Genomic DNA, 13,127 nt, shown 5'->3' with positions numbered 1-13,127 from the left:
GGATTAAGGTGCGTAAATTTGGTATTTGTTTTACACTAAGATCCTAAACTAGGGTTAGAATTATATTAGTATGTGTTAATTTATCTGTGTTTGGACTTTAGGTGGGACCCTACCCCCTAAATCATTCCCTAATCTCTGGATCCATGTCTCATTCCCTCTTTCTTCCTCGTCTCTCCCTCAGTCTCTCACACTCCCTCAGAAACACTCTCTCTCTCTCTTACTCTCGAACTCACTCGAGCTCTCGGACAAACACCAAGAACAATCACAATCCTACACCAACGTCCGATCTAAGATCACCACGACACTCCTTAGGACCTCACGAGCACGGGAATACCAGTTTTAGGTAAGTTCTATTTCGAGAACCCTAGTTTTAAAACACCCCGTGTAATGGCACTGTTCACGAACTTAATTTTGGTTGTGTTTTAGGCTAAAGCAAAGATCACCACGAGTCTTAGGAAGTTCCAAGGAGGCTCGGAGTGCCTCGTTTGATCAAAATGGACGTCGGGATCGTCGGGTTCGAGTTTGGCCGAAATTGAAGAATTTTGAAAGGTTTGATCTTGTTGTTTTTAGGCCTTAAAACCCTTCCAACGTGTTAGTACATGTTAATTGCTTCATTTTGGTATAAAATTCGAAGAAATTGGTTGAAAAACGAAGGAGAATAGTGGATTTGAAAATTTTCCAGAAACCGGCGAACAGTCGCCGGCGACCGGTGACTCGCCGGAGAAGACAGGGAATCTTCCGTCAAGTTTGACGGAATATTCCGACGCCGTTAGTTAACTTTAACGGAAACCGTTAGTTTTTAACGGAATATACTAGGATTTGACGGAATATTCTCTAACGCCGTTCACTGTAGCCGTCAGTGTGCATGTCACGTGGCCGCGCGTGGGCCGCGCGTAGGTCCGTGCCACGTCAGGCGCGTGGGGGCGCGTGAGGACTCCAAAAATTATTTTAAAAATTTGGGGATGATCCTGAGGTTGTTTAGGTCACTGTGGTATATTCATATACCCAATTTGAGCATCGTATGAAGAATTAATTACCTAGTTTGGTTTAAGTGCGTTAAATGTGCGTTAAATGATTGTTTTAAGTTATTTCACTTCTAGGTGGAACATTTAACGAGGACGAGCACATCCAGGGGCGTCAAGGGGGTTACGACCCGGCGACATACCAGTGAGTGGGCATTGCTTTCTATATATATACCTATATACTCGATTTCCCCAGAAATCAAATTTAAATGAAAAGTATATTGAAATGAAATGAAATATGATGTGATTGCCATGCATAGAATATTATGGATATTATGAACTGTCGTATGATGCATATATGTATGATGGTGCTGTGGAAGCACAGGTAAGTATTTAATTAATATTATGATGATGATGATGATATATTGAGCTCATATCCTGCACCATGGTTTAGTGCTTATAGTATTCACCGCATCGCACGCTCGCCTTGGATCCAAGTAGATGCTGGTCGTACAGTCCACGCGGAGTGGGTACGACGGGCCAGTCGTAGAGTGTTAGTGAGATTATGACTGGTGGGTGACCTTAGGTTATTGTATACAGATGATTGATGAGAGAAGCACTAGAGCGAATATTACCATGAGTCGTTCAGACTACATTAGGTGGTTCCGACTTATGTGCAGAAGGCCGAACAGGTCACGCGGAGTGACTCCGGCAGAGTGAGATTGATAGATGTTGAGCTCTAGGTTCAATCGTTCAGGGCTATTAGAGGGCCTCCGATTGATTTCTATCTTTTACCTGATTATATTATGTTAATGCATTCATACTAAACTGTTGAAATTGGCATGGTACATTTCTTTATTGAATCTGTTATAAGATTGATGATTGAGACAGTTGAGATATATATGCTATATACTATTTTTCTGGGAAAGTATACAGGTTTTCCAAAAAGGGGTTATAATTGTGGATTTATGAAATGATTTGGAAAAGCTTTATTTTCGCCCACTCACGTTTTCTGTTTTTCGCCCCTCCAGGTTCTAGTTGATAGTTGAGGCGTTGGTGGCCTACGAGACTGCTTCGGCGTTCTGACAGACTAAATAAATGTAGGATTCACCCGAGGGTGTTGTAAATTAGTTATGTTCCTACTTGACTGCACCTAGATGCTTATGCTCTGTTTATGTGTGTTTAGTACACTCTTATGCACATAGAATGCTAGGTTGTAAATAACTGCAATTAGTGGTTTTCGTTAATTCGTATTTTATTATTAAATCGTTTCCGCTTGCGTTATGGTTACGTCACACTCACGTGACGGCCAGCACGTCCTAGTCTTCGGGTTAGGGTGTGTCAGTTTGGTATCAGAGCATAGGTTGCAGTCCTGTATAACTAATGAGTTCTTTATTTGATTTTTGGATGTTTTCTGTCAGAATTATGCCGCCTCGTAGAGATCCTCGCCGTGCTGCTGAGCCTAATTTCCCCGATATAACTCAGTTAGGGGCAGCAATGGCTCAAGCTTTTCAGGCTAATATCCGTCCTCCTCAGAGAACGCCCGTAGAGACGATGTATAATCTGAAACTGGAAACCTTTGAGGGAAATGAAGGTTATGAAGGGGCAGAAAAGTGGTTGGATCGAATTGAGCAGACCTTTCAAGTGATGCAAAGTCAGGGAAACCTGCCAGCTAATAGATGGGTGGAGACCACCACTTGGTTTTTAGGCCGTGAGCCAGCTGCGTGGTGGATAAATCAGTCGAGGCACATGACTCCTGAAAGGGCAGCCGAATGGGAGGTATTTAAGGAAAATTTTATGAAGAGATTTGTTCCTCCGGAATATATAGATCGCAAGAAACAGGAATTCACCAGTCTGAAGCAGAGAAATATGTCTGCACATGAGTACTACAGAAAGTTTACTGATTTATCCCGTTATGATTCTGATTTAGCGGGTAATCAAGCAGAAATGCTTCGTCGTTTCAAGCTAGGATCTAAGAAGAAGTACAGAACGTTTGCCAATGCACTTCCCTGTGCCGATTATCATGAGTATTTTGAGATTCTGGTCAGGATGGAAGACTCTGATAATCTTCCGGACAGTGAGGATGAAGAGGATAAGGGTAATGGTCAGAAGAAAAATGAGAAAGGTAAAGGTGTTTCCATTCCAGGACCTCGTCAGATGCAGAATTTCAAGAAAAGTGGAATGAGTTCGAGTTCTTCCAGTGGTGGATTTAGTGCCACAGGTCCGAGGAGAGGAGGTGGTAGGTTTGGTAATGGACCTAGATTTTCTGGTCAGAGAGGCTTTGGTGGTACTGGTAGTTCGGGTCCTCCGTTATGTCGCCGTTGTAATTTCCGACATCATGGGGAATGTAGGAGAAGCAGTGGTGCATGCTTTACATGTGGTCAGACAGGACATAGAGCTATGTATTGTCCCCAGAATCAGCAGAGGCCCCAGCAGCCTGTTATGCCAACCTCAGCACCGACTCAACAGAACTTTAATTCAGGCAGTTATGGCCAGGGTGGTCGTGGTGGTGCTTATCACTATCAGGGTGATGCTGCTCCTTATGCTCCGGGACAGTATCACTATTCCCAGGATCCTTATTTTCAGAGTGGATATTCTCAGGATCAAGGAGGTTATACTTCATATCCGTCTATGCCAGCTAGCGGATCTCAGTGGTATCAGGGGGGTCAGCCCCAACAGAGCGGAGTTGCTGCTAGTAGTACAGGGTCGTTTAGGCCGCCTGCCCAGGCAGGTCAAGGACGTACTCATCAGGGACGAGGTAACCAGAGTGGCAGAGGTCGTGGAGGACGACAGCCAGCTCAGGGACGCGTTAACCACATATCGCTGCAAGATGCTCAGAACCATCCAGACTTGATTATGGGTACGTTGAATGTTCTTGGTCATTTTGCTAGAGTTTTGATTGATTGTGGTGCTACACACTCTGTGATTTCTCATACATTTGCTCAAATAACGCAACCTCATCCTTCACCTCTAGGGTTTGATTTAGAGTTTGCTATGCCTAGAGGGGATAAATGTTATGTTGATAGTTTTTACTCTGGGTGTCCAGTGATGGTAGATAATGTCATTATGCCTGCTAATCTTATCCCGTTAGACATCGTGGATTTTGATGTGATTTTAGGGGCGGATTGGTTGCATTATAATCGCGCCCATATAGATTGTTACGGGAAATCAGTTACTTTTCTTCGTCCTGGACTACCCGAGGTTACATTTGTGGGTGAAAGAAGTGGGGTGAGGCATGGTGTTATTTCAGCCATAAGGGCGAAGAAATTGTTATCCAAGGGTTGTCAGGGATACTTGGCACATGTGGTTTTGAATGATGTTGATTCCGGTAGTGTGGAGGAAGTCGGAGTAGTCAGACACTATCCTGATGTATTTCCAGATGATTTACCTGGGTTGCCTCCAGATAGAGATGTGGAATTTTCGATTGAATTGCTTCCAGGTACGAATCCTATCTCTTTGACTCCTTATAGAATGGCACCAGCGGAATTAAGAGAGTTGAAAATTCAATTGCAAGAGTTAATTGATAAAGGTTTCATTCAGCCTAGTTCTTCACCTTGGGGAGCTCCAGTGTTGTTTGTAAGAAAGAAAGATGGAACTTTGAGATTGTGCATTGATTACAGGCAATTGAATCGGGTGACGATTAAAAACCGTTATCCCTTGCCTCGTATAGATGATTTATTTGATCAGCTCAAAGGTGCCTGTGTGTTTTCTAAGATCGATTTGAGGTCTGGGTATTATCAATTAAAGATTAAAGATGAGGATGTTCATAAAACAGCTTTCAGGACTCGTTATGGGCATTATGAGTTTTTGGTGATGCCATTTGGATTAACGAACGCTCCTGCAGCTTTCATGAGATTGATGAATGAAGTATTCCAGGAATATCTTGACAAGTTTGTTATTGTTTTTATTGATGACATCCTGGTATATTCTAAGTCGGAATCAGACCATATTCGACATCTTAACTTGGTGTTAAGGAAATTGAGGGAACACCGGTTATATGCCAAATTTAGTAAATGTCAGTTTTGGCTAAATCAAGTGGCATTTTTGGGACATGTGGTATCAGCTCAAGGAATTCAAGTGGATCCTCAAAAGATAGCAGCAGTGGAAAATTGGGAACAACCTCGAACGGTCACTGAGGTGCGGAGTTTTCTTGGTTTGGCAGGTTATTATAGACGGTTTGTTCAAGACTTTTCTATGATTGCCTTGCCATTAACGAAGTTAACCAGGAAGGATGTTAAGTTTGAATGGGATGAAAGTTGTGAGCAAAGTTTCCAGCAGTTGAAGTATTGCCTTACTCATGCACCTGTATTAGTACTTCCTGATGATAATGGTAACTTCGAGATCTATAGTGATGCTTCTTTGAATGGTTTGGGTTGTGTTTTGATGCAGCATAGTAGAGTGATTGCCTATGCTTCTAGGCAGTTGAAGACTCATGAAAGAAACTATCCGACTCACGATCTTGAGTTGGCAGCTATTGTGTTTGCTTTGAAGATTTGGAGACATTATCTCTATGGCGAGAAATGTAAGATCTTTACCGATCATAAAAGCCTTCAGTACCTTTTCACTCAGCATGATCTTAATCTTCGTCAGAGAAGATGGTTGGAATTGTTAAGTGATTATGATTGCACGATTGAGTACCATCCGGGTCGTGCAAATGTGGTAGCTGATGCTCTGAGTAGGAAGCCTCAAGGGCGACTTAATGCTTTGTATGCCAGTCGTGTTCCTCTTCTGACAGAGTTGAGATCTACTGGAGTAGAGTTAGAATGGGAAGAGCAAAGTGAAGCTTTTCTTGCCAGTTTTCAAGTCAAGCCAATTTTAATTGATCGGGTGCTTGCAGCTCAATCGTTGGATGAAGAAATTCAAGAATTGATCAATTTAAGAAATGAAGGGAAGAAGAAAGATCTCAAGATCCGAGGATCAGATGGTATGCTTATGCAAGAGAACAGGATGTATGTGCCTAGTAATGAGGAACTGAAGAAGGAAATCTTGGATGAAGCACATTGTTCGGCTTATGCTATGCACCCAGGAGGAACTAAAATGTATCATACCATTCGACCATTCTATTATTGGCCGGGTATGAAGAGGGAGATTGCAGAGTATGTGAGTAGGTGTATTGTTTGCCAGCAGGTTAAGGCTGAAAGAAAGAAGCCGTTTGGGAGATTGCAACCACTTCCCGTTCCCCAGTGGAAATGGGAGAATATAACGATGGATTTTGTGTATAAGCTGCCACGTACACAAAATGGTTTTGATGGCATTTGGGTGGTTGTAGATCGACTTACCAAATCAGCACATTTTATTCCAGTAAGGGAGAAGTATTCTTTAAATAAGTTGGCTCAGTTATTCATATCGAAGGTTGTAAAGTATCATGGTGTCCCAGTGAATATTATTTCTGATCGAGATCCAAGATTTACTTCTAAGTTTTGGATAGCTTTTCAAGAAGCTTTGGGTACTAGATTGCTTTACAGTACAGCTTATCATCCACAGACAGATGGTCAGTCAGAGAGAACTATTCAGACACTCGAGGATATGTTGAGATCCTCTGTGATGCAATTTGGTGATTCTTGGCATGATCGCTTGGATTTGATGGAGTTTGCCTACAATAATAGTTTTCATTCGAGTATTGGAATGTCTCCATTTGAAGCACTTTATGGTAAAGCTTGTCGTACGCCATTATGTTGGTCAGAGGTCGGTGAAAGAATACTTGAGGGCCCAGAGATTGTGGATGAGACTACTCAGAATATTCAGGTAATTAAGTCTAACCTGAAAGTGGCCCAGGATAGACAAAAGAGCCTAGCGGATCGACATACCACGGACAGAATGTATAATGTGGGCGACTATGTTTTTCTGAAATTATCGCCTTGGAGAGGTGTGGTTCGCTTTGGAAAGAAAGGAAAGCTAAGTCCCAGGTACATTGGACCTTATGAGATCACTGAGAGGATTGGTGAAGTTGCTTACAGGTTGGAGCTACCTCCAGAGTTGTCTAAGGTACATAATGTGTTCCATGTCTCGATGCTTCGGCATTATGTGTCAGATCCTTCACATGTGATTCCTCCTCAACCATTGGAAATTAATCCGGATTTGACATACGATGAGGAACCAGTGACTATACTGGATTGGAAAGATAAGACCTTGAGGAATAAGACCGTGAGCTTGGTAAAAGTATTGTGGAGGAACCATTCAGCGGAAGAAGCTACTTGGGAGACAGAAGATCGGATGAGAGATATGTATCCGAGGTTATTCTATGACTTTTGATGTTCTGGTTAGTGATTGGAATTTCGGGGACGAAATTCTATAAGGAGGGGAGATTGTCACAGCCCGTCCCAGAGTTACTAAATACCGAGGACGTGAAATTACTAAAACGCCCTTAAACGGGATTAAGGTGCGTAAATTTGGTATTTGTTTTACACTAAGATCCTAAACTAGGGTTAGAATTATATTAGTATGTGTTAATTTATCTGTGTTTGGACTTTAGGTGGGACCCTACCCCCTAAATCATTCCCTAATCTCTGGATCCATGTCTCATTCCCTCTTTCTTCCTCGTCTCTCCCTCAGTCTCTCACACTCCCTCAGAAACACTCTCTCTCTCTCTTACTCTCGAACTCACTCGAGCTCTCGGACAAACACCAAGAACAATCACAATCCTACACCAACGTCCGATCTAAGATCACCACGACACTCCTTAGGACCTCACGAGCACGGGAATACCAGTTTTAGGTAAGTTCTATTTCGAGAACCCTAGTTTTAAAACACCCCGTGTAATGGCACTGTTCACGAACTTAATTTTGGTTGTGTTTTAGGCTAAAGCAAAGATCACCACGAGTCTTAGGAAGTTCCAAGGAGGCTCGGAGTGCCTCGTTTGATCAAAATGGACGTCGGGATCGTCGGGTTCGAGTTTGGCCGAAATTGAAGAATTTTGAAAGGTTTGATCTTGTTGTTTTTAGGCCTTAAAACCCTTCCAACGTGTTAGTACATGTTAATTGCTTCATTTTGGTATAAAATTCGAAGAAATTGGTTGAAAAACGAAGGAGAATAGTGGATTTGAAAATTTTCCAGAAACCGGCGAACAGTCGCCGGCGACCGGTGACTCGCCGGAGAAGACAGGGAATCTTCCGTCAAGTTTGACGGAATATTCCGACGCCGTTAGTTAACTTTAACGGAAACCGTTAGTTTTTAACGGAATATACTAGGATTTGACGGAATATTCTCTAACGCCGTTCACTGTAGCCGTCAGTGTGCATGTCACGTGGCCGCGCGTGGGCCGCGCGTAGGTCCGTGCCACGTCAGGCGCGTGGGGGCGCGTGAGGACTCCAAAAATTATTTTAAAAATTTGGGGATGATCCTGAGGTTGTTTAGGTCACTGTGGTATATTCATATACCCAATTTGAGCATCGTATGAAGAATTAATTACCTAGTTTGGTTTAAGTGCGTTAAATGTGCGTTAAATGATTGTTTTAAGTTATTTCACTTCTAGGTGGAACATTTAACGAGGACGAGCACATCCAGGGGCGTCAAGGGGGTTACGACCCGGCGACATACCAGTGAGTGGGCATTGCTTTCTATATATATACCTATATACTCGATTTCCCCAGAAATCAAATTTAAATGAAAAGTATATTGAAATGAAATGAAATATGATGTGATTGCCATGCATAGAATATTATGGATATTATGAACTGTCGTATGATGCATATATGTATGATGGTGCTGTGGAAGCACAGGTAAGTATTTAATTAATATTATGATGATGATGATGATATATTGAGCTCATATCCTGCACCATGGTTTAGTGCTTATAGTATTCACCGCATCGCACGCTCGCCTTGGATCCAAGTAGATGCTGGTCGTACAGTCCACGCGGAGTGGGTACGACGGGCCAGTCGTAGAGTGTTAGTGAGATTATGACTGGTGGGTGACCTTAGGTTATTGTATACAGATGATTGATGAGAGAAGCACTAGAGCGAATATTACCATGAGTCGTTCAGACTACATTAGGTGGTTCCGACTTATGTGCAGAAGGCCGAACAGGTCACGCGGAGTGACTCCGGCAGAGTGAGATTGATAGATGTTGAGCTCTAGGTTCAATCGTTCAGGGCTATTAGAGGGCCTCCGATTGATTTCTATCTTTTACCTGATTATATTATGTTAATGCATTCATACTAAACTGTTGAAATTGGCATGGTACATTTCTTTATTGAATCTGTTATAAGATTGATGATTGAGACAGTTGAGATATATATGCTATATACTATTTTTCTGGGAAAGTATACAGGTTTTCCAAAAAGGGGTTATAATTGTGGATTTATGAAATGATTTGGAAAAGCTTTATTTTCGCCCACTCACGTTTTCTGTTTTTCGCCCCTCCAGGTTCTAGTTGATAGTTGAGGCGTTGGTGGCCTACGAGACTGCTTCGGCGTTCTGACAGACTAAATAAATGTAGGATTCACCCGAGGGTGTTGTAAATTAGTTATGTTCCTACTTGACTGCACCTAGATGCTTATGCTCTGTTTATGTGTGTTTAGTACACTCTTATGCACATAGAATGCTAGGTTGTAAATAACTGCAATTAGTGGTTTTCGTTAATTCGTATTTTATTATTAAATCGTTTCCGCTTGCGTTATGGTTACGTCACACTCACGTGACGGCCAGCACGTCCTAGTCTTCGGGTTAGGGTGTGTCACATATACTAAGTGGCATATAAATTTTAAATTAAAATAGAAAATAAACAATTTGTTTTTGTTTTTTTTGTTAATAAATTAAATCACAATATAAATAGTTGTAGCCAACATTATTCCTCCCCTAATGTCCCTAAATTAATGCAGGCAATTTAATCTGCCCCTATTTTGTATGTAATCCACCCCTATGCTTTTTCACTAAATCCGCATCTAATATAAACTACTTTTTAATAGAACTTTCTTCGTCAACCAAATAAGAGTGAAAAGACTATTTAATCTTCTATAACAGGAAAATGATGGGTAATAATGTAATTTCATAAAACCAAATTTTGCTGTTTTTTATTGAAACTTCACATACATGCGATTTTAGCATATCTAATATTAAAAATTAAACCCCCACCCCTTGTGTAGATACTATCGTTATCCAAAAAAAAATATTAAAAAAAAAACAAAAACCTCTCTTACCACTCCCGCTCCCACGTTTTCTCTCCCCCTCTCTCCTTCCCATTTAAAAAAAATATTCACACACACAAAATGGGTAAGCATATGCTAATGTAAATTAATGGGGGCAATTATTTTCTTTTGCCCCTAATATTCTGCCTCTAATCATCACTTTTCCTTAATGTAGAACCTAATTAATATCTAATGGCCAATAAGCTTCAACCCTAAGCAATTCAAGAACGGAAGTTAACTTCCATCATATGTTGTTGAAGAATTCTAAATATTGCATGTCAATATTGATAGGGTGGTGATTTTCAAACACTTTTAATTAAATTTTTACACATTTCTCTCTCTACTTTTAGTCATTAGATTGAATAAAATAAACAGAAATAAATAACAATATTAAGCACGGATGTGTGAGAGACGGCCTCTCCTATATATTTGACCACCCCTGAGGGTAGTGTTGTGAGCAGAGGCGGATGGAAGTAGGGACCAAGGTGGTCCCAGGACCAAGGTGGTCCTAGGATCTTCTTACTATTTGGTATGGGTCCCTTTTGTGCCTACTAAATGTTTGTTGTAATGCATGCTAGGCATATCTCGACATGTTATGTCAACAGCACTCGACAAATTCTCTCTATATAATCATCAGATTCCTTCGGCGTATGCCACATCTGTTGACATGTGTGCAACATGATTTAGCTGAATTTTTTTGTGCATTTCTTGATATGTTTCTATCTAAAAAATTTGTATTTAACAATGCGACTCTCCAAAGTTCAAATCTTGGATCTGCAACTAGTTATGAGTGCGTTGAGAAATTTTGTAAAATGAAACATATCTTGTCATGGCTACTATGTAAGCAACTCCTACTAATGCGAAGATCTTTACGTCATCTAGGGCTGAGCCCAACCGAGTATCACTGTGCTCAAGTTTGACCTATTTAATATTTTTGGCTTGCTTTTTGTACAAGCAATATTAAACTAAACCCTAAAAAAACCATTATTCTTACAACACATCTAATCATGAGTTGAGGACATGTATTTTTTTTATAAATATTATTACGTGTCAATGAACTATCGAACCAAGCTCAACTTATTTTGAGCTATCTTACAAAAAAAAATTTAACTACTCACGAGCTTTATGAGTTGAACATATTAATGTTCAATCTTGGCTTGTTTTAAAATCAAGTCAAACTAGGTTTAATTGGTTCTTTTAGGTGCTGAGCTTTGACTAGCCGAACTGCAAGCTCGAACTGTTTGGAGCCGATATATAATTCTAATGTGGACTCTGACTACGGCTATGTATTCAACGTGAATACTCATGGTACCCATAAACCCTCCTTTTTTTCTTATATATTCAGCTTTGCAGAATAGCCTTGCGAGATCTCAAGTATTTTGTGGGTCTTCAAAGCTTTTTGCAAAAGACTAGGTTCGTTTTGTTCTACGAAGTTGAACTACTCAGTGTTCAGACCATTAGACGAAGGTCACTTTTCTCCAGACTATGATAACCCTCGTTCAACTATCAAATTATTACAACAACGATCTAAAATAATAAAAAATAAAAACAAATCCGAAAGAAGTACAACATTACTCTACTGCCACTGTTAAAATTATAACTTACTGGATAAAGTCCACAATTTGGTCCTACAACCAAAAACCCTAGTTGGGGGAGTCAATCCCTATTTTCATTGTCAATATGGTAAAGAATGGGCATCTGGTCAATGACTTATGAGAAATTTTATTTGAACCTATATAATTTCACTCCATATTCAACTTAAACTCTAAATGTGAATTGTCTTTTTTCCCTCTATTATGTAATTAGCATAACATACAAGATGAAATTAACAATTAAATTAAAATTTATCAATAAACATCCACTCAGTAATCAAACCTTATCATTACCCAAGCTTTCTCTTGCGTTCTATTCTAGCTAAAACCTAAGACGTTCTGATAGAGAGAAACGAGCTCTTTTTGAAAGATGGATGGTGATTTGGAAGTTTTGGATCCTTCAACTAATTAATGCATGGATCGATTTATGCAAGTTTTTTTGTTTGATTTCAATTATTTTTGTTTAGGGTTTAGGAGTGTATTGCCTGCAAAAAAATTAATTCGTTAGCCCAAGTTTGTGTGCGAAACAAAAGAAAGAAAAAAGCGATTTATGCCCTACCTTTTGACGTGAGAAAGAAGGAGAATTGTAAAGGAAAATGGTCTTTGATTGGTGGGATTTATTCTAAAATTAAGGTTGCAGCTATGTTATTTTCCATGGAGCGCATGCTTCATTCTAACGTGTTTTTGTTTTGTAAATGAAAAAAGGTCTTTGATTGGCGGGATTAATTCTCACCAATTCTTATTTATTTCAATTTTAATTTCGATTAAATCATGAAGAATTGAAAGGAAATATGACTGAACTTGTTAAAAGGAGAAAATGCCAGAAAAGAGAACGTATGCCTTGATTTTGAGTTTTTACTTTTTAAATGGGTATAAAAATAAATTTACATATTGATTTTGGTTTGTGAGGGTAGTTTAGGAAGTAAGTTTGGGTATAAAGAAATATTGACGGTTTAATTAAAAATAATATGGGTATAAAAAAATAAGTTAGGTGTAAAACGATATTTTACAGGTTTAAATAAAATTTTGTGATGAGTTATCATATCTCTAGCTTATAGGTTGGACAAAACGGCTGCTAAATACATTATATAACTTTTTTGTTTAGTACATCAATATTTTTACACTAAGGGGAGGGTGAGTTCAGCTAAACCACATAATGGACAACTTAATTTAGTATCAAATTCGTCATCCACGAGATTTGAACTTAATACCTCTCACTTCCAAGTGAAGAAGAATGTCATCAGACCATAGTACTGAGTGGCATTATATAACTTTTCAAATAACAAAAAATTCTAGGAAATATTTTCAACGGGCTAGAAATTCTCATAAAACAATGGAACAAAAACTAGGTAAGACGTCAAATTAGTCATGCATAGAAAACATTTTTTTTTAAATGGGTTAGGAGAAGTATTTTCTCATGAATCATATAACATTTTTTTTTATAGCTT

The 13,127-nt window shown here is 39.7% G+C and overlaps 2 long non-coding RNA genes across 3 annotated transcripts; both read left to right on the top strand.

Moving 5' to 3' along the window:
* Positions 1-437: 437 nt before the first annotated feature.
* On the top strand, positions 438-2,824 carry LOC139196990 (uncharacterized). 2 transcript variants are annotated; one of them, XR_011581931.1, is made up of 4 exons: positions 438-549; positions 1,101-1,167; positions 1,994-2,062; positions 2,384-2,824. It is a non-coding gene; the product is annotated as an uncharacterized lncRNA (long non-coding RNA). The 2 variants fall into 2 exon arrangements; XR_011581930.1 differs by lacking the exon at positions 2,384-2,824 and having other exon boundaries at positions 1,994-2,228.
* A 4,942-nt stretch (positions 2,825-7,766) lies between these two features.
* LOC139196989 (uncharacterized) lies at positions 7,767-9,561 on the top strand. Its single transcript, XR_011581929.1, has 3 exons — positions 7,767-7,882; positions 8,434-8,500; positions 9,327-9,561. It is a non-coding gene; the product is annotated as an uncharacterized lncRNA (long non-coding RNA).
* The last annotated feature ends 3,566 nt before the right edge of the window (positions 9,562-13,127 follow it).

The sequence above is a fragment of the Malus domestica genome, chromosome 06, assembly GCF_042453785.1.
Source record: "Malus domestica chromosome 06, GDT2T_hap1".
NCBI classification, from domain to species: Eukaryota; Viridiplantae; Streptophyta; class Magnoliopsida; order Rosales; family Rosaceae; genus Malus; species Malus domestica.
The sequence above is the reverse complement of the archived record's forward strand: the minus strand, read 5'-3'. Positions and strand labels throughout refer to the sequence as shown.